We start from the raw sequence: 20,579 nt of genomic DNA, 5'->3' as shown, positions 1-20,579 counted from the left end.
GGAGGCATGGACAGGTAAAAAGGTAAACTACTCATTTTTAAAGACTTTGGTTGTGAAGCCTTTGTCCACATTAACAAAGAAAATAGAACGAAGCTTGAGGCAAAATCAAAGAAATGTACCTTTATTGGATATGGTGTTAATGATTTTGGTTATCGCTTATATGATTATGAAAATCACAAAATCATTAGGAGCAGAGATGTAATATTCAATGAAAATGTCTTATATAAGAATCAGTTGCAAGAAAAGAAACAAGAAAAAGAAAATAGAGAATACACAGTACTTGATGATACCACAAGAAAAGTGACGGTGCCTAAAAATCATAATGATCAACAGCCATAACAACAACCACAACAACAACAAGCACTTCAAACACCTGAAAGTGGTGTTAGAAGATCTACCAGGATAAGTAGACCCCTTGAACGATACTCTCCTTCATTATATTATGTATTGTTGACTGATTTTGGTGAAATAGAATGTTATGAAGAAGCAGTGTAGGTAGAAACCAAGAAGAAGTGGAAGCAAGCCATGAAAGAAGAGATGGACTCCTTAGCACATAACCAGACTTGGGACTTACTCAGGTTGCCTGCAGGTAAAATAGCATTATAGAATAAATGGGTTTACAGGCTGAAGGAAGAAGAAAGGTATTGATTTTGATGAAATATTTTCTCCAGTTGTTAAAATGACTTCAATCAGAACTATTTTAAGTCTAGTAGCAGCTGAAGATTTGCATCTTGAGTAGTTAGATGTAAAGACAACCTTTCTCCATGGGGATTTGGAGGAAGAGATATATATGTAGCAGCCACAAGGATATGAGGTAAAAGGGAAGGAGAAAATAGTGTGCAGGTTGAAGAAGAGCTTGTATGGCTTAAAACAGGCTCCAAGGCAGTGGTATCTAAAATTTGACAGGTTTATGTCTGAACAAGGTTATACTAGATTTCACTCTGATCATTGTGTTTATCTCAAAAGGAAAAATGATGGCAGCTATATTATATTGTTATTGTATGTAGATGAAATGCTTGTTGCAGGTTCTAACATGCAGGAAATAAATGTGCTCACAAGGAAATTGGCAAACTCATTTGCAATGAAGGATTTGGGTGCTACAAAACAAATCCTTGGTATGAGAATAACTAGAGACAAGAAGAATCACAAATTAACATTGTCTCAAAGTGCGTACATAGAAAAAGTGTTGAAAGCGTTTAATATGCAGAATGCAAAACCAGTTAGTATACCTTTGGCTAGCCATTTCAAATTAAGTAAGGAGGCGTGTCCCAAGACTCAGGAAGAAATGGCTCATATGTCTAAAGTTCCATATGCATTAGTAGTTGGAGGCTTAATGTATGCAACGGTCTGCACAAGGCCTGATATTGCACATGCAGTGGGAATTGTAAGTAGGTACATGAACAATCCAGGAAAAGAACATTGGATGGCAGCGAAGTGGATTCTCAGGTATTTGAGAGGTACCACAAATCAAGCATTTTGCTTTGGTGGTTCAAACATTGCTCTACAAGGATATGTTGATGCAGATATGGTAGGTGATAGAGATAACAGGAGGAGCACAACAGGGTATGTGTTTACTGTAGGTGGAACAACTATAAGTTGGGTTTCAAGAATCCAAAGTGTTGTTGCACTTTCAACAATAGAAGCAGAGTATGTTGCTGCTATAGAGGCTAGTAAAGAAATGATTTGGTTACAAAGGTTTTTGGATGAATTGGGCAAAAACGAGGAGTTGGGCAGGTTATACAGTGACAACCAGAGTGCCATACATCTTGCAAAGAACTCTGCATTTCATTCCAAGACTAAACATATACAACTCAAGTACCATTTCATACGGTCAACATTGGAAGATGGATAATTGAAGCTAGAAAAGATACACACTAGCAAGAATCTTGCAGATATGTTAACAAAAGTTGTAACCAGGGAGAGATTGAGAAGTTGCTCAGTTTCAATTGGTCTTCAAGTATGATGAAGAAGATGAGAAACAACCAGGTCCAAAGTGGAGTTATTGTCTAGCAAATTAAGTAGCTGTGGAGTTGCTATAATCAGTCTCCAAGTGGGAGATTGTTGGGTGTGGAGCCTGATTATCTTCTGTATTCAAAGGTTTCAGCCGGATGTATACCCCAGGAAGACTGTACACCCCTCCACGCAAGGGGGTGCGGGGGGGCTAATCCCCCCGGCTGGGGGGTTCGGGGGCCAGTGGTCCCCCAGCAGGGGTTCGGGGGCAGCGCCCCCGAAGCTAAAAATAGATGTAAAATTGCCTTGTAAAAGTCTAGTAATTTCTAGTCAATCTGGGCCATTCATTAGGCAGATGATCTGACGGTAGAAGTTATGTTTAATTTAGGGTTTTTTGCCCTAGAAGGCAACCCCTCACTATATATGAGGGAATTGTATTGCGTCTATGCATATCTGTATTCTAAGTGAGGAAGAGAGAGGAGATTGAGAGTAAAGGGGGTGTTACAGCAGATATGTTGTAGGTTGTATCTCTTCAGTTTGCTGGATAATATAAAAGGAAGGACTGGTTGTTTCTCCGTGGACGTAGCCCAAACTGGGTGAACCACATATATCTGTGTCTCTCTTGTTTTATGTGTTTTCTGTGTTTATATTTCTACAATATTTTATGTGTTCCATTGCTCCATAATATATAATTTTCTAACAGATAACCATAATCATATGAAAAAAAAATTGAGTGACATTATAAATGAAAAAATTGTTGAGGAACATAACATTATGAAATAACCAAGGATGAACATAGTGTTTTGATAAAATTGTATGAAGATAAATGTGACAATGCATCAAATCTAATGTAACCTTCCATCAACGTCACAATGCGATGAACTTAACCTTTTAGTAAAACATTCTCGACATGGGATTGAAAGAATAATAAGAAAGTAGGAGTAAAATTAGATAAATATTTAGTGATTGTAAAGCCTGAATCAATTGTAGAAACAAATCCTAAATCAACTGTAGAAAGGGCTAGGATCAATACATGAGCAAGAAGGCACATTTAAATAAAGGAATAATGACCATAACTAGTCATGATCATTCAGGGAATTCATGGTCAAGCATAGTTGATCATATAAAATATGGACATGCATGCTCAACCAAGGTCCAACATGGTCAAGCCATATTTAACAATGGTCTACATGGTCAACTATGGTAAACCATGGTCAATGTGGTTAAACATGTTTAACATGGGAATCATGTTCAACCATAGTCAATATGATCATCATAGTCAACCATAGTCAACATGGGCTTCATAGTCAGCAATGGTCGACTACAATCATCTTTAAGTATATACCATAAAAAATATTAATGTCATAGTGTGGTGAACAAAATGGGCATTAAAGTGTGATGAATAACACACGAAGTCACATTATGATTTTGTAATGTGACGAGAAATTAATGATGTCACAACATGAAAAACAACAAATGGCTACACACTTGTACAAAAATTATGTCACAATGCGATAAAGGACCAAATGCCTTCACAACGTGACAAGAAAAAAATGATTCATGATGTGATGAACAATCAAAACATCATAGAGTGGTAAGCAACATATATTGTCACATTGTGTCAAATAATAAATATCATCCCAAAGTGATGAATAATAGATGGTTTCAAAATGTGACAAACAACATAAGTTGTTTCAATGTGACATACAATAAATGATGGTGCACAATCACAAACAACAAACATCATAGCGTTGTGAGAACAACGAATGTTGTAGAAATGTAACAAACAATAAATGATGTGGTAATGTGATAAAAAAAAAAACGTCATCACAATTAGACAAAAGTGCGATGTTGCAATGTGACAAAAGTAATATTAACATTTAAACGAGACGAACAAATTTATTGTCAACCATTGTTGACCATGTTTAACTAAGTCAACAATGAACAACACTTGGTTAACCATGGTCAAACAAAATCAACCACAATTAGCCATTGTTAACCATAGCCAACCATATATAATATGGTCAACATGGGCATCATGTTTAGCCATGCTCAGTCACAATCATCTATAGGTAAATGTTGGCAACTATTGTTAACGATGTATAGTCATTGTCAACTTTGTACACTCATTGTCAACCATATATTTACTATAATAAACCATGGTCAAATCATCCCAACCATGGTCAAACATGATAAAACATGTCAACTTCCTTTTGGAATATCCAATACCAACTCTCCCATGAATTCTGTTATCCAAAGGATAACAATATGGTGTTCAGTATATGGAAGACAACATTGTAGTGCTCACTATGGAAAATAGCAGTACGGTGCTCAGTAAGTCATCAACATAATGAGCATACCATATTAGTGGATAACTTGATAGCAGGGTTTTCATCTTCATGTCGAAGTTATGGACAAGTTGAGAAACATTGTGCTATTGAGGGTTTTCACCATTACCAAACATATTGAGCAATGTTGTGCTATACCTCTAGATTGTAGTTGTTGCCTTCTCTATCACAAATATTGGCGAAACAATGGATTATATCAACTTGCCTGAATCAATAATACATGAATTCTAATAATTTATCATGCATGATGTCTTTGCCAATATAATAACATGTCATTATCGTTACCTAAGACAAGTACAAAATCTAAAAATCGATACTATCCCAATACATTAATAGAGCTATAGCTCCAAAAATATTAGTTACCACCTTAACTTATAAAATAAGAATTTCTAACCAAAAAAACTAAGTAACCATGACTAAAATATTTTAAATATAATAGAATAAAATTAACATTTTAATTAAAAAATAAATCAGAATTAAATTCATAAATTATAAATAATATTATATTTTTACAAATTAAATCAACTTTCAATAAAAATAAATATTATTAAAAAACATAAATATTAATTAAAAAGAAAATAACATAGCGATTTTGCATACTTATTTTTATTAAAAATAAAATTAACTATCTCAAAAATTTATACCCATAACTGTATAAAAAAAAAATACTCAAGTGTTTTTTTTTCCAATAACTTTACATAAAGTTAGCTATCTCAAAAAGTTACACCCATAACGGTATAAAAAAAATACTCAAGTGTTTTCTCCAATAAATTTACTTTATAAATATAGTAATATAATATAAAAAAATCAATATAATTAATATATTTTATATTTCACATATATTTTTATTATTATCCTTTTTCTTGCAACTAATTCTAAATTTGTGTTTTCATTTTTTTCCATTTTAACTCATTAAAGGAATCTTTATTTTAAACATCAACACACAAAAATAGCTACTAATAATCTGAATAATCAAGATAATAATCTGAATATGCAAGATACTCAGGTCTTTGTTTTATCCAGCCCCATTCCAAAGCAGAGGAAATTGTCTTTCATCTTAGATGCCAATCCCCTCAACTTTAGCTTTAAAAGAGTTGACAATTTAGTAATGCTCATTCATTAAATAGGTAGTGGTGATGGTCATCTTTCAGCAGGGGAGTGATGGAAGGCTACCTCTATCAAAACCTGTGCATCGCTTGCATATGTCATATTTTCTATTTTTATAGAAACATTATATGGAAAACATAGTAGGCAAAAGGTTGGTTGCATAGGCATAGAGTAAAGCTTTTCTTTTTTAATTTTCTGCACATGCCCATAAAGGTAATTGTGAAAGGTGTGTTATACATGCTAATGCATTTACCATGTATTCAAACTTATTAATCGTTGACTAAGAATACTTAGATTCCATCTGGTATATGAATGCACCAATTACTAACTCTATTATTGGCTATCAAGAATTATTAGACATTTACATGTTGTAGGGTTAAGTGGTTTAGAGTAATCAATTAATTACAGAATTTGTGATGTTTATTTTTGTTACTTAAATAATGACAACTAAATATATGGTTGTTAGATCAGCCAAATTTATTTTATATTCACCAGTATGGTGACTACTTAACTTCTTATTATTAATGGTGTTATTAAGGCTATTGTTTTCATGGTTGGAAAGATTATCTCATGCTTCTCAACTTATCTAAATTTGCAAAGAAAAAATATAGTTTAAAGAGAATTTTTTATTTTATAAGTCATATAAATATGAGTTGCAATTAGTAATAATTAAAGTACAAATAAGATTTTTATATATATATATATATATATATATAATATGTTTCTCTTTAAACTATACTCTCTATAATTGTCCCATTTTTCTTTTACTAAAATATTAGTTTATTGATGGTATGTCAAAGAATGAAATTCACACATAGAATTAAGCATAAGCGTATGGAATATTTTTTTTTTTTTTTTTTTTTTTTGCATATTTTTAATATATAATTTAGTTTCAACAAATACACCACAAAAGCATAACATATCATCATATTTATATAATTGTGTAATTTTTCTTTTACTAAAATATTAGTTTATTTATGATATATCAAAGAATGAAATTCACACATAGAATTAAGTATAAGCATATAGAATATTTTTGCATATTTTTAATATATAATTTAGTTTCAACAAATACAACATAAAATCATAACATATCATCATAGTAATTTTCTATAAATTGGAAATTTGATTTTATAGTCAATCATTACCATTGTTGAGAACTAATGTATTCTTCATTGGTCCTATAGGAAATCTTACGCTTGTATATAACTTGTATGATATATTTTATGGTTAGTTCGATAAAGTAGTGGCCAGGAGAAATAGGAAAAGTATGAATTGACATTAGAACTAAATCAGCCTAAAACTAATAATTTAATGACCAGTCTAGTAGACAAGGTTACAAATCACTAATTATATGGGGTATTTGGTTTTTTGAAAAAAATCCTATGGTTGTGTGAGAGTTCTCTAGCAAATATTCTTTGATGCACTCTAACAATTGGTGAATGGAAGATACTAGGAAGATCTTTCAATGACATGCAAAGGAGAAGTTTTGGAAACTTGGTTATATGGTAAAAAAATGGTTTGTGCCCCAATAGTTCATCACTTAGAAACATTTACATGTTTCCACAACACCCAAATCATAGTTAGGGAAATTACCACTAAGAGGCTTTCTCTCAGTGCTAATGACACAATATCTTATCTCTACTCACAAGATATATCATGGGATCTCAAACAACAACTAGGTATTTACTCAATATAGAACTAGAAGGCATGTTGCTTTAGCTAATGCATAAGGTCAACTTGAATGGATATTAAACTAGGTTAGATACCTCTTACTAAACAACATACCCTATTTACTCAAAAGGATTAGTTCGATTGATGGGTTCAAGTTAATTGCTACATATTTAACTAGATGAAGGGATGCAAAAAGTAGATAGGAAGAGGATATGCTAATATAATTAAGCTAATATTAAATGAATTAACGACTTTCATATATATTCAATATAAGCAAACAATTTATCCTAATTTTGAAAAAAATAGTGAAGAGAGTTATGGAGGATCATTAAAATTTATGTGTTATATTTTTCCATGGGTATGCATTCCTTTCACCTACCTTGAAAAACACTACTTGATCAACTTTCTTAGTTGCTTCTAGAAGTAACCATGGGAATACAATAGCATACATGGTAATCCATTTGAATTCAATTTTTCTTCCTTGAATATGATCATATCATAAGATTTATTTCTCATTTAAATCAATTTGATTAGCTAGAAATGTGGTTGAACAAAAGATTTATTAAGAGGATAGAGGCATAGGAAACCATGGTAGAGTGAAATAGTGTATGCTTGAATTTGTAATGTCCCTTTTTATACTAAAATAAATAAGAAAATTAATTTAATTATTTAATGTCACCTTAAAGGTGATAATAAGTAATTAAATTTAAAAATAGGATTATGAGTGGCATTTGAAATAAAACTTATAAAATTAACTTTATTATTAAGAAGAGACCCATAGTATTTCAGTGACCCGTGATATTTTTCCCATGGTAATTAGAGAAGAAAAATTATAAAAAAGAAGATGAGAGTTTTGTAACAGCCCCTTGTTGATTTTCCATGTAAATAAAAATAAGACCAAGGTCATGGGACATGTATTCCAAGATAAATGCTGGGAAAAACATAGTGATGGGTATCCCTGGTGATTAATTAATGGCTATGGAAATTGGCAAAGGAAAAGTGGCAATAATTGACATTTATTTATGAAAATAAAGGGAAATAGGATAAAAGGAAGGTGAAAGGTCACATATTTGCATGTGAGGAAAATTGAAGGAAAAATGGACGAAAATAAAGAATATAGAGCGTTAATGATAAAAAGGCTTATGAGGATCAGTTCACAGCTTTTGTCAGTTGGGATTTGTTTCAGTCTAGCTTTTGAGCTCTCTTCTATTATCTCATTCTCTCATACTATTGCACACTTAGAGAAATATTGGAGCATTCTTGGATCACTTTGGAAAACATTGGATTTGGAGAAAGAAGACAAAGGAAAGAAGGAAAGTGTAAAGGAACGAGTGGATCAGAAACTATAGTTGGATTTCTTTGTAGGTAACAGGTTGCATGCGTGATTTCCTTGTTGATTTATGGATGCATGGTGTATGCATGTGATTAGTTATGTTTTGTCATTGGCATGGAGGATTTATTGGATTTAGAGTCACTTTATCCTTGCTTTGTCATTTCCTATATAGCCATGGAGGTGTGGCTTTTTCCACTTGATTGTTTTCTTGGTTGGTGCCCATAATTTCTTATGGTTGTGGGTTAGAACAAACACCCTAGAAGCGTTGGAACAACTTTAGTTGAGTTACTAGTCCTAGAGCCTATGTTGGGATAAACGCTCTGGAGCCCTTAGTGAGTTGAGTTACTAGTCCCTAGAGTCATGTTGGAAAAACACTCTGGAGCCCTTAAAGGATATGGTTGAGGTGCTAGTTCCTAGATCCCTAGACAACTTGGGTAGAGACCAATCTGGTTGGTGTTAGTGATGTCCGGCTATGAGATGGAATCATTGGTTAAGGATTGAGGTGGTTTGGCCTCTGGAAGCCTTGGTTTGGTTTTTTCTTGGTTTATTCCATGAGATCCCACATTCATTCTTGGAATATGGCGAAGGGGTGATTGGATGAAAGAGATATTTGGCTCAACCCAATCTATGGTTAGGTGGTACAAGGAAGTCCTTGAATTGGTTGGTATTTGCATATGTTAATAATAATTATTATTATATTGCGATTCATGTATATTTGTATTGATTATGTTGGCCATATTATGACTGAGTTTCCATGGTTTCTATGCTAGTTATTTTATAGTTATATGGTGGTTATATGATGTGTATCATTTATGGTCCTTGTCATGAATGGTTTATTTTTTGATTGGTTGATGCATACATGAAATAAAAAATGTTACCATAGTTATGTGGAGAGGGCATGGGGATTTCTTGGTGATTCTCAGATAAATCTCAGGCCTTTATGATCATATATGCATTCATGACTTGTAGCTCACATGTTTACCTATGTTTGATGAAATGCCTAATTGGTTTTGGTTAGTCTAGGTTAAGTTCAAGACTCAAGTTTGTATTTTTAGCCTTATTTTCATGTCATTTATGATCTTGAGAAGTTTCAGGAGCTTTTGGGCAGTGGTCTAGAGGCTGACCTGGACTTGTACCTCGGATCTCGAGACCACACTATTTGAATTTGAAAATTTGGGTCACAACCATAATCAGGTAGTGTTGTGCATGCGGTTGGAGGCTTTAAACCACACCCAAGCTTTGCCATGCATTCAATTTGGGGTCTAGGTAAGTGAAAAGGAGCCCCATCTCAAGGTTTGGTCACCTGGGGTGGTTCTTTGAGCCCCAAGTGTAAGGACCTGCGGTTCTTTGCATGACCTCTGGTTAAGTGCGACGACTTGTTGGTGAACGAGCGAGTTGGAACGAACGAAGTGCGAGCAACTCTATGAAGAAATGTGTGAAGGACAAGTTAATAATGTGCATAGAGGATAGAGCGATGGTGTTTATATGGCGTGGGGAGTGTTGGCTCAACCCACGGGTCGACCTACACATTGAAGCAACTTGAATGAAGGTCGACATACGATCGGATGGTAAAGTGCGAAGTGTAGGGGCGTTTGGCAAGTCAGCTTGGGCAGCGCGACTTGCCCAACCAATGACATAAGTAAAGGAAAATGATGAAGCTTGAAGGAATTCAATTCGAATGCATCATCTACGCATACAAGGAAATGCGAAGTAGGAGGTGAGGCCACAACAAGAAGGAGGCACAACTCTATGCGCCCAAACTTAGGTAAGGCTGCATGGTGAACATCGCACAAGTGTTGTATCGGGTGAAGGCATGGGTAGGAGGTTGCCTACCATTCGGGTGAAGGCGCGGGTGGAGACTCGGGTGGGTCGCCCGCCCGCTGTGTAGAAGTAAACAGAGGTGTCTTCGGGTGACTTGGGTAAGTTTCCCACCCGCCGTGCGAAGTGTGAAGGGTGACTTGGGTGAGATTACCTGCCCGTCAAAACAGAGTTCGGTTGAGGAGCGGTTGGCAGTTCGTGTGAGGCCGCGACCACCCAGCTCGGGCAAGGAACTTTGGTTGGCACACGAAGGTGTGGCAAGCTGTAAATTTGGCTAAGTATGAAACTTGGTGTTTCCCAAGTATACTTGTAAAGCTTTGTAAACATTGAAAGTTGATTAAGATAATATATTCGGGCAGACTCATTGTTCAGGGAGTTTCCCCTCCCTTTATACTGTGCAATTGTGTTCTTCATGTATAATTGCTGATGATAATGAATGAGTATGGGTGTTCATTGGTATAAAGGAAACATAATAATTACTTGGTTGAGAAAGACAAACTAAGTAGGACAAGTGGTTAGGCGTAGTCCATCAACATAAGTATTGGTGAAAAGAAAGTGTTCGGTGGTTCTGCACCTCACCAAGTACGGTTGAAAGACTACTGTAGGCTTGGGGGCGTGAAAGGTGGTATCAGAGTTCATATCTAGGTTGATGAAGAAGTGCTGATCCCACTACACTAACGTGAGGTGGTATCAGAGCAAGCGTTGCTCGTGACAGTGGAAACTAGTACTTGCAGGTGAAGGAAGTTGGTTTCACATAAGTGGAATAAGGACTAGTTCAGGTTGCAGGCAACTTGGTGAAGCTGTTGGATGGTCGATACTCGATCACAAAGAAGGAAGAAGGAAGTAGAAATGGTAGGTGAATCTCGTGTTGTATCAGGTGAATCGAATCTAGCCACAATGCGACTGAGGCTTTTATAAACAAGATACTAGAGAGAATGGAGGCATTGGAATCTTACTGGACTATAAAGATGGATCTAGTCATGAAGGACCTAGAGGATCATGTGCAGATGAGGGAAGAGTTTGATGAACTCTAGACTCGGCATGAGTACACTGATCTTAAGTGTACACAACTTGAAATTGAAGTTAAGGAGATTGGGGAAGTAAGGGATAAAGGTCTGGCAGAGATCCTGAAGTTGCGGAAATCTCTTAATGGTGCAAATGATGAGATCGTGGTGTTGAAGAAGGTCGTGAGACATAACTCAGGTGGAGGAGTGTCTCATGTGAAAGTCAAGGAACTAGAATCTTATTATGGTACAAGAAGCACGAAGACTCTTGGTAACTTTCTATGGGTATGGAGAAATACTTGGAATGCTTGGGTCTATCCGATGATGAGACAAGGGTGAAGGTGGTTGCTCAATTCTTGAAAAAAGATGCTAAGATGTGGTGGAGAAGATGGATGGATCAGATTGCCAATGGTAGTGCTGATGACATTACTTCATGGGATGATATGAAGGAAGCTTTGCAGGCTCATTTTAGTCCTCAGGATGATACATGGGAAGCAAGGATGAAGATTAAATTCATTAAGCAGATAGGGAACCTACAGACATATCAACAAGAGTTTGCAAGTGCGGTTCTGGAACTTCCTGACATGGTGGAGAGGGACAAGGTGTTCAACTTCATTATTGGATTGAAACCTTGGGCACACAATGAATTGAAGAGGCGGAAGATTAAAACACTTGAGGAAGCTTTTGCTATTGTGGATAGGTTGGTGGAGAATTATGATGAGACTTTTGATGAGAGGAAGAAGAAGTCCGATAAATCAAAAGAGAAGAAGAAGGATGAACTTTCGAAGTCAGATGAGAAGACGAAGAAGCCATTGAAGTGTTGGATTTGTGTTGAACCACATACGGTGAAGAATTGCGCTTCTAGACAGAAAGTGGCTGCTATTGCACAATCTAATGCGAAGAAAGAAGAAGCTTCTGTGGGGATGATGCAGATTCTTGGAGCTGCTGTTGCTATAGAGGTGGTCTCTCGGAGGGATCCTGAGAGGAATAGTTTGGAGTATGTTCGGATGAAGATTGGGAGTGCTGATATACTCACTATGGTGGATAGTGGGGCTACTCACAACTTCATGAGTGAAGATACTGCGAGAAGAATTGGTCTGAAATTTGTACCAGTGAAGGCACAAATGAAGATGGTGAATTCTCCTCCTGATTTGGTACTTGGTATAGCTGAAAGAGTGGACACAACACTAGGTGAGTGGACCGAGAAAGTCGCCTTCACTATAGTGTGGCTTGATGACTATGAGGCTGTGTTGGGGATGGAATTCTTGAAACAATATGATGCTATGATCATTCCACATTTGAAGAAGCTGTACATTTATGATGGAAGGGAAGATGTACCCATTGGTGTGACAAAGCCTGATTTTAAACTAGTAGTGATGCAAATGGAGGATGAGAAGTGCTTGGAAGACATGAGTAAGCGGTTGTCTACTACTGAGGCAAAGCTTACTGAGCAGTCATTGGTTATCAGGACACTATCCGATAGTATCTTGGATTTGTCAAGAAGGCTAGAGGAAGTTGAGGATGATGATGATGAGGAGGTTTATGTGAGACCGAATGTCTGGGAGGAGGACCGAGTTGCATATCTACAGAGGATGGAGATAGAGAATCCTGACAGATGGATTGAGCTTATTAGTGAGGGTGAGCCTTTAGGCTCTACTCCCTCTCCATCTTCTTAGATGACATAGAAGATGGGGCTCATTGTTAGTTGCTCATGGCAGTGAGTCCTTAAAACAGGTTGAGCAGGTGTGACAGATGGTGTAGGAATGGTTTGGCATTAGCATCATGACATGTTGCAGATGGGATGGAGTTTCCATGGACCTGAGCATGGGAGAGATTCTTGGTGAGTCCAAGGTGTGGTAGAATCTGAGATTGACTGGTGAAGGCATAAGGATGGACATTCTTATGATTTGAGCGTGACAGTTGGACTGATCACCCGACTAGTTCAAGTCATGGGGGCTAGCAGTGTAGTAAAGAGATGTTGACATCAAGTAGGCAGGAAGGAGGACAGTTCATAGGGTGGGACGACACATGATGGAGATGGTGGTTCTACATATGTTGCAGGGATGTTTGCAGTATGTGGAGGAGTTGATATCATGGACCAAGGATGAGACAGTTATTGATGATGATCTTGGTGGATGACTACCAGGATGGGATGTTGTCGAGGACAACAACAACTTCAGGTGGAGGAGGATGTAAGGACCTGCGGTTCTTGGCACGACCTCTGATTAAGTGCGACAGCTTCTTGGTGAATGAGCGAGTTGGAATGAACAAAATGCGAGCAACTCTACGACCAAATGTGTGAAGGACAAGTTAATAATGTGCAGAGAGGATAAAGTGATGGTGTTTATATGGCGTGGGGAGCGTTGGCTCATCCCATGGGCCGACCTACACATTGAAGTGACTTGAATGAAGGCCGACATACGATTAGATGGTAAAGTGCGAAGTGTAGGGGCATTTGGCAAGTCGACTTGGGCAGCGTGACTTGCCCCACCAACGATATAAGTAAAGGCAGATGATGAAGCTTGAAGGCATTCAATTCAAACGCATCATCTACGCATACAATGAAGTGCGAAGTAGGAGATGAAGCTGCAACAAGAAGGAGGCGCAGCTCTATGCACCCAACCTTGGGTAAGGCTGCACGGTGAACATCGCACAAGTGTTGTATCGGGTGAAGGCGCAAGTAGGAGGTCACTCGCCATTCGGGTGAAGGTGCGGATGGAGACTTGGGTGGGTCGCCTGCCCGCCGTGCAGAAGTAAACAGAGGTGTCTTCGGGTGACTTGGGTAAGTCGCCCGCCCGCCATGTGAAGTGTGAAGGGTGACTTGGGTGAGGTTTCCTGCTTGTCGAAACGAAGTTCGGTTGAGGAGCGGTTGGCAGCTCGTGTGAGGGAGCACCCGCTCAGCTCGGGGAAGGAACTTTGGTTGGCACATGAAGGTGTGGCAAGCTGTAAATTTGGCTAAGTATGAAACTTGGTGTTTCCCAAGTATGCTTGTAAAGCTTCGTAAACATTGAAAGTTGATTAATATAATATATTCAGGTAGACTCATTTTTCAGGGAGTTACCCCTCCCTTTATACTGTGAAATTGTGTTCTTCATGTATAATTGTTGATGATAATGAATGTGTATGGTTGTTCATTTGTATAAAGGAAACATAATAATTACTTGGTTGAGAAACACAGACTAAGTAGGACAAGTGGTTAGGCGTAGGCCATGAACATAAGTATTGGTGAAAAGAAAGTGTTTGGTGGTGCTGCACCTCACCAAGTATGGTTGAAAGACTATTGTAGGCCTGGGGGTGTAACACCAAGTGTCCTGTAGCCCTAAGGGATGAGGTGAGTTGTTTGTTTGTGGTCAGTTTGTTAACCCCGCTTCTATAACTAGATCTTGGAGGTTAGGTCATGTGATAGTAACTTTCGTCTCATTTTTACCCTAAAAGGCTAATGAAATTGGGTAAATATGGGAGGGGGGGTATACATATTGTTTTCAGAGCACCCACATTCAACACTTGGACTAGATGGAAATAATGTGTTTGTCATGCATGCATTTCATTTGTATATGCGTTCATTATACATGCATTGTGATATTCATTGTTGAATTTGTGTCATCATGTAGAGGTTGATTATGTTGACAATGAGATGATTCATATGTTGGTTTCATTATGTGTATATATGTATCATGCTAATATGGATGCATTTTGCAGAAGAGACAGCCTCCCCTAAACTTCACTAAGGTATGTTTGATCATGCTTATATTTGGCTTATCTGACATGGTATATTTGCAGGAAGAGGAAGATCAATATGACTAGCAAAATGGCGTGTTGAGAAATGGAAATAAGAAATTCCAGTTTAAATGTTCTTGAATTAAACTGTGAATTAAAATTGAATTATATTCTCATAGCAACTTGTAAATAGTTAATTAAGTTTAATTAACTTAATTAGCTTATGAATTTCGAGTTGCAAGTCTTTCTATAGTCATGTATATGTTCTCCCTAAATTTTAGGGGTCTAGATTGAGTTTATTTGAGTTGTAATTAGATAAGTTAGTTTGACTGAGTTATGGTCGGTTAAACTAGTTCTAACTGTTTGTGGAACTAGTAGAGGTCTAGTAGTGAGGTTGTGGACCAGTGCATCCTCAATGCCACACCATCTAAATAATGAATCAATCATAATAACTCATGCATTTAAGTTCAGAGGAAGACTGAGTTGAGACTAGAGTGTAAGGACAATGTACTATCAGTTGTATACATTTCCGAGTTGTATATATGGTGCATGCCATCAGTTGAGGACCTAAGTTTAGATTGCACAGTTATGGAAGAAGGATTTCCTCAGTAAATAAAGGCTAATTCCTCTAGGAATTGCGCAAGGAAATAGGGGCTCAACAGGAAGCATAAATTGGCTAAGTGTTGGTCAGTGCAGGCTTGTGTTGTCTTCTCAACAACTTTAGTCTCTTTAGCCTTCTTACTTTTCTTTACTTTGGCATTGTTGGAAGGCCTTTCTGCTTCTTGAGGAACCAGTGGAGGAATCTCAGGACCATTGAAGATGTCATTGGCAATAAATGTATTTGAGGATATGTTGAGGAGATTGAGATGATGTAGCACAATCATCTTAATAAAGGAATAGTGATAAATACTATTCATCTACTAGGGGTATGGCTTTTTTTGTAAAATGTAGGCCATCTTCTCAATGTTCCTGATTCAATAAGAAATACGAGATGTTCATCATTTTCACTCTTGTGAAGTGCATAAGAAGCCTAATATGATAGGGGTACAATCTGGAAAATCTTCCCTCACATGTAAAATACTTCATAATGATCCTCATCATAGGGGCATACTTGTCGTCAAGGAACTTGAAAGGAAAGGTCCTTTTCTTTTCATTCCTATACCTGGGTTCGATTTATGGCTCATAGTAGTGCTCATCCAAATATTGTGCTTTATAGCATTTTTCCCTCACATTCAAAATCCTTGTAGAATTAGCAATGATGGAGGATGAAACTATAAATTTCACCCCAGCAAGAGTTACCTTGTTATCACGGAGTTTGGCTACAAAAATCCTAGTCAGCTCAGGATGATGTTGAACTCTTTGTACCTTCTCACAAAACTCATAACACCCTAGATGCTTGAAACAAGAGACAGTCAAATGAGAAGCTTGTAACTCTCTGATGTTTGATGATTCCTCTCTGATAATTCTGCCTCCCTTATGTGGTTTTCTCTGATGCTGAGGTTCATCTCTCATGCTTTCATTGCCATTTTTCTCCTCCTCCTCATAATCTCTATCCTCTTTATCCATGTCTTTTGAATTTGAAACTTTAGAAACCCTAGAGAAGGTAATCAAGAAGTGAGTTATGGTGAATAAGGATAGGGGAAGGGGAGAGGAGTTTGTGCGACGTAGGATGAGATATGTATGAAGTGAGAGTGAGAAGGAGAGTATTTTTTGGTAGGGACTGTTTAGTAAATAGGGGTTTAAGGATTTTGTTTTTGGAGATTAGGGTATAGGGGATAGGTGTAGGAATTTTGTTTGGGGGATTAGGGTATAGGGGATAGGTGTAGGAATTTTGTTTGGGGGATTAGTGTATAGAGGATAGGTGTAGGGATTTGACAACAGAATGTGGGAATAAGGGATATGGTAAGCAGGGAGGGTTTTTAGACAACTTAGGGTTTGAAAATTTAAATAGCAAACAAACTTCAAAATCGTGAAATGAGTGCTGGGAGGATGGTTTAAAGAGCATATTTACTTGCTTAGAGGCTCTAGGTAGCAAAAGAGTGATTTAGATGACTGTTAGGGGTAGTCTTGGTGTTTACAGGTGCACAGTGCTCTCGTTGTATGTGCAGCGCCGTGCAAAAATGCACTGGCACACAGGCTCTATGCACGGTGCTCTGTCTGTAGGCACAAGATTCCCTGCTCTATGCACAGTGCCTCCACTTTGATCAACCACCAATTCGCTTCAACTCCGTTCTCTCCTTCAACTCTATTCTCTCTCTTTGTCAAATGAATATGATGAATTTTGAAAAAGGATTTTGAAATCTTATATAGAGGGTGATTTTGATTTTTCCTTAGAAAAAACCCACTTTATAATGTTTTTTCGAACTTTTACTTTGTCTTCAAATCTCTGTTTAATGCTTTTCTTTCTTTGTTTCTTTTCAGGTGGATGATGCTTTGATTGAACTGATTTCTTCAATGGATTCATTTTCTTGCAGCAAGGGGAAATGCTTGGGTAGCTTATGGGAACACTTATTAGATGAAATGACTAGAATTACATCAAAAAAAATTATGAATCAACTAAAATACTCTGTTTTCATCTCAAAAACATGTTTTTGAGATGAAAATTACATCAGTGAAATAAGATATTTGTAAAATAACCATGACTTAATACCAATCACTCTTTGTTGATTAGTCTTCCTCATACCTTTGTTGCCCTTTATTTACACTTGAAACTATGTTTTTGACATTGGAAATAAACCCTAATACCTAATGGAAACATAACTACCTTTACTCTAAAAATAACATAACTGAAACCATAACTGAATGCAACATGGAGATGGGTCAGCAAATGTACCTCATGAGGGAAAATTTTATTTTCTGAGAAGAAGAAAACCATCAGTGGACCATTTTGGCATGCCCTAGTGGAATGATCAAAAATTCAGTATGAGACACCTAAAATGAAAATGCAAAGAACAGATTTGATCCCTGATGGAGATATGCATATACTGACACTAACATTGGTCTTATTGGGGATGGCAGCTCCTCGGAGGTGTTAATAACGCTGTAGACCAAGTGCCTAGCTGATTGGGCGAATATGGTCAAACAAATGAAAGACTGAAAACTTTTTGAAATTTTTGAAAAATGACTCGATACAAACTGAAAATTGATTGAAAACCGACTCTAGACTGACTCAAAAACCAACTAAACACAGCAAAAAGAATTTAAACTTTATAGCCTTCACTTTGGGTCCCTAGCTCAAATGACATTGTACTTCAAATCTTGCAAGGAAAACAAACTTGTATATATAATGACAGTGAAACAACTTCAGCAAGCTGCATCATAAATAATAGTGTTTCAAGAGCCTATCATTCACTAGTCCTCTTGAGCATTCTTGACCATCCATTTCCTTTAATAAAAATGCATTCTGTCCTTGATAGGTTGAGATTTTATAAGGTCCTTTCCACAGATTTTCAAACTTACTATGTTTCCGTTTTTCTTCATTCCATGCATCCCATCACAACACTACATCATCCAACTAAAAGTTTTATGCCTTGCTTTTGCAGTCATAAATTTTCTTTATCTTCTCTTGCAGCTGGAAAGTGTTTTGGGAAACCTCTTCCCTTGTTTGTTGAAGGTGAACAATTTGAATGATCTAACACTGAATATCATCTTTCTCACTACTGGCTTCTTGCAATAATCTCATGACCGAGACTGCAAGGGATGTGGGAAACACTGTATCAGTACCATAAACCAATTCAAAAGGTGACATACCTATTGATTTCTTACTGCTCACTCTGTCGGCCCACAAAGCATTGACAAGCTTTCGATGCCAATTCTTTTTGTTTGCCTCCAACATCTTCTTAATAATGTTTACCAAGGATTTATTTGAAGACTCAGCTAGTCCATTGCCCTGTGGATAGTATGTCATGGAATGACCCAATGTGATGTTATATTTTTCGCAAAACTCAACCATTTTCTTCGACTTAAAAGCTGTTGCATTATCTGTAATAATCTTGAGAGGGAAACCAAAATGAGACAAGATATTAGACTCTAAAAATTGAATAATTACCGTGTTTGTAGCTTGCCTTGTCGAAATGGCTTCGATCCATTTGGTGAAGTAATCGGTAGCTGTCAAAATCCATCTGTGCTATGCTGATGATGTAGGATGAATTTCTCCTATGAAATCAAGCCCCCACTGCTGGAAAGGCGCATTGACTACAACTGGATTCAGAGGAAGAGGAATAAACTTCCTTTTTCCCTAGAAAACATGACATTCATGGCAGCTCATGACTATTTTATATAAATCTGAAAACAAAGATGGCCAATAATACCCTGCTCTCAAGATTTTATTAGCTGTTGTTTTCCAAAACAAGTGACCCCCACAATCTCCTCTATGAAAATCATTCATTACCTGCTGAGCTTCATTTTCAACCAAACAATTAATACGAACCCCTCCCAGATCTTTCCAATAGAGAGCACTGTCTAAAATGCAGAATTTTGCAGACTTCAGTTTTAGTGATCTACCTTTACTTCTCAACATTCTAGGAGGAGGAGAAAGATGTTGAAGAACATATAATATATCAGAATACCAAGGTGAGTTGAGAAACATCTCCAATACCTGAATGAGTGTGCCACCATCTTCATCATCTAACATTGCTGCAATAATATTTATGTCCAAAGCATGAAGATTCGACTTAGCCATGAGTTTTGCCAAGCCTTGACCTTTGATCAGTTTCGTGGGCTTGATCTCAAGATAATACTATAACATCGCTGCTATCCACTTACCTCTTCTTCCTTCTGGATCAGTTTGCATGAGTACATCTTTGACAGTGGCATTGGGAACATATGCTACGGTATGCAAATGCAGAATGTAAACTTGAAAATCCTTCAATGCCTTTATAAGAGCCAAAGATTGTTTCTCATTCATCTTATAGCATAGAGCAACATCTTTGATATTCTGACTGAAAAATGCAATGGGTCGGTCCACTTGATCCTTCTTATGCATCAACGCCACAGCCAAAGTGTGCTGAGATGCAAATGAAAATATAATAAAATCATGAGTATAATCCGGACTGATCAAAATAGGGGCTGTGGTCAAATCAAGTTTTACCAAGCTGAAAGATTTCATGGCATCCTTGGTCCATTTCACAGTGTTTTCCTTCTTCAACATATTAGTTAAATCATGCAAATGCTCAGCCAAATTTGGTATAAATTTGCGTAAGAAGTTCATCTTACCGTTGAAGGCTTGGATCTCCTTTTTGTTGTGTGGAAAGTCTATTTTCTGAATTGCCTCCACCCTAGAAGTATCAATGTGAATGCCATCTTTGGAAATTATATGATCGAGGAGTTTACCTTCCTCCATGGCAAAAAGACTCTTCTTTGGATCTAAAGAAATCCTGAACTCCCTGAATTTATGAAAAACAATCCTCAGGTGGTGTAAATTCTCATCATTAAAACCAGAAAATATTGTCAAGTCATCTATGTAACCACTAAGAAAAAATCCTTCTCGTTAGCGAAAGCTATATCCATAGCCCACTGAAAAGTGGCCCCAAAATTCTTCAGCCCAAATGGTCATACTGAAAAGTCCCTGATGGTGTTGTGAAGGCAGTTTTGTCTTGGCCTTTTTCGTGCACCAAAATATGATTGTAA

The sequence above is a fragment of the Pinus tabuliformis genome, chromosome 7, assembly GCF_031772625.1.
Source record: "Pinus tabuliformis cultivar Carrire ecotype Pingquan chromosome 7, CPIR1, whole genome shotgun sequence".
In the NCBI taxonomy this organism is placed as follows: domain Eukaryota; kingdom Viridiplantae; phylum Streptophyta; class Pinopsida; order Pinales; family Pinaceae; genus Pinus; species Pinus tabuliformis.
The sequence above is the reverse complement of the archived record's forward strand: the minus strand, read 5'-3'. Positions refer to the sequence as shown.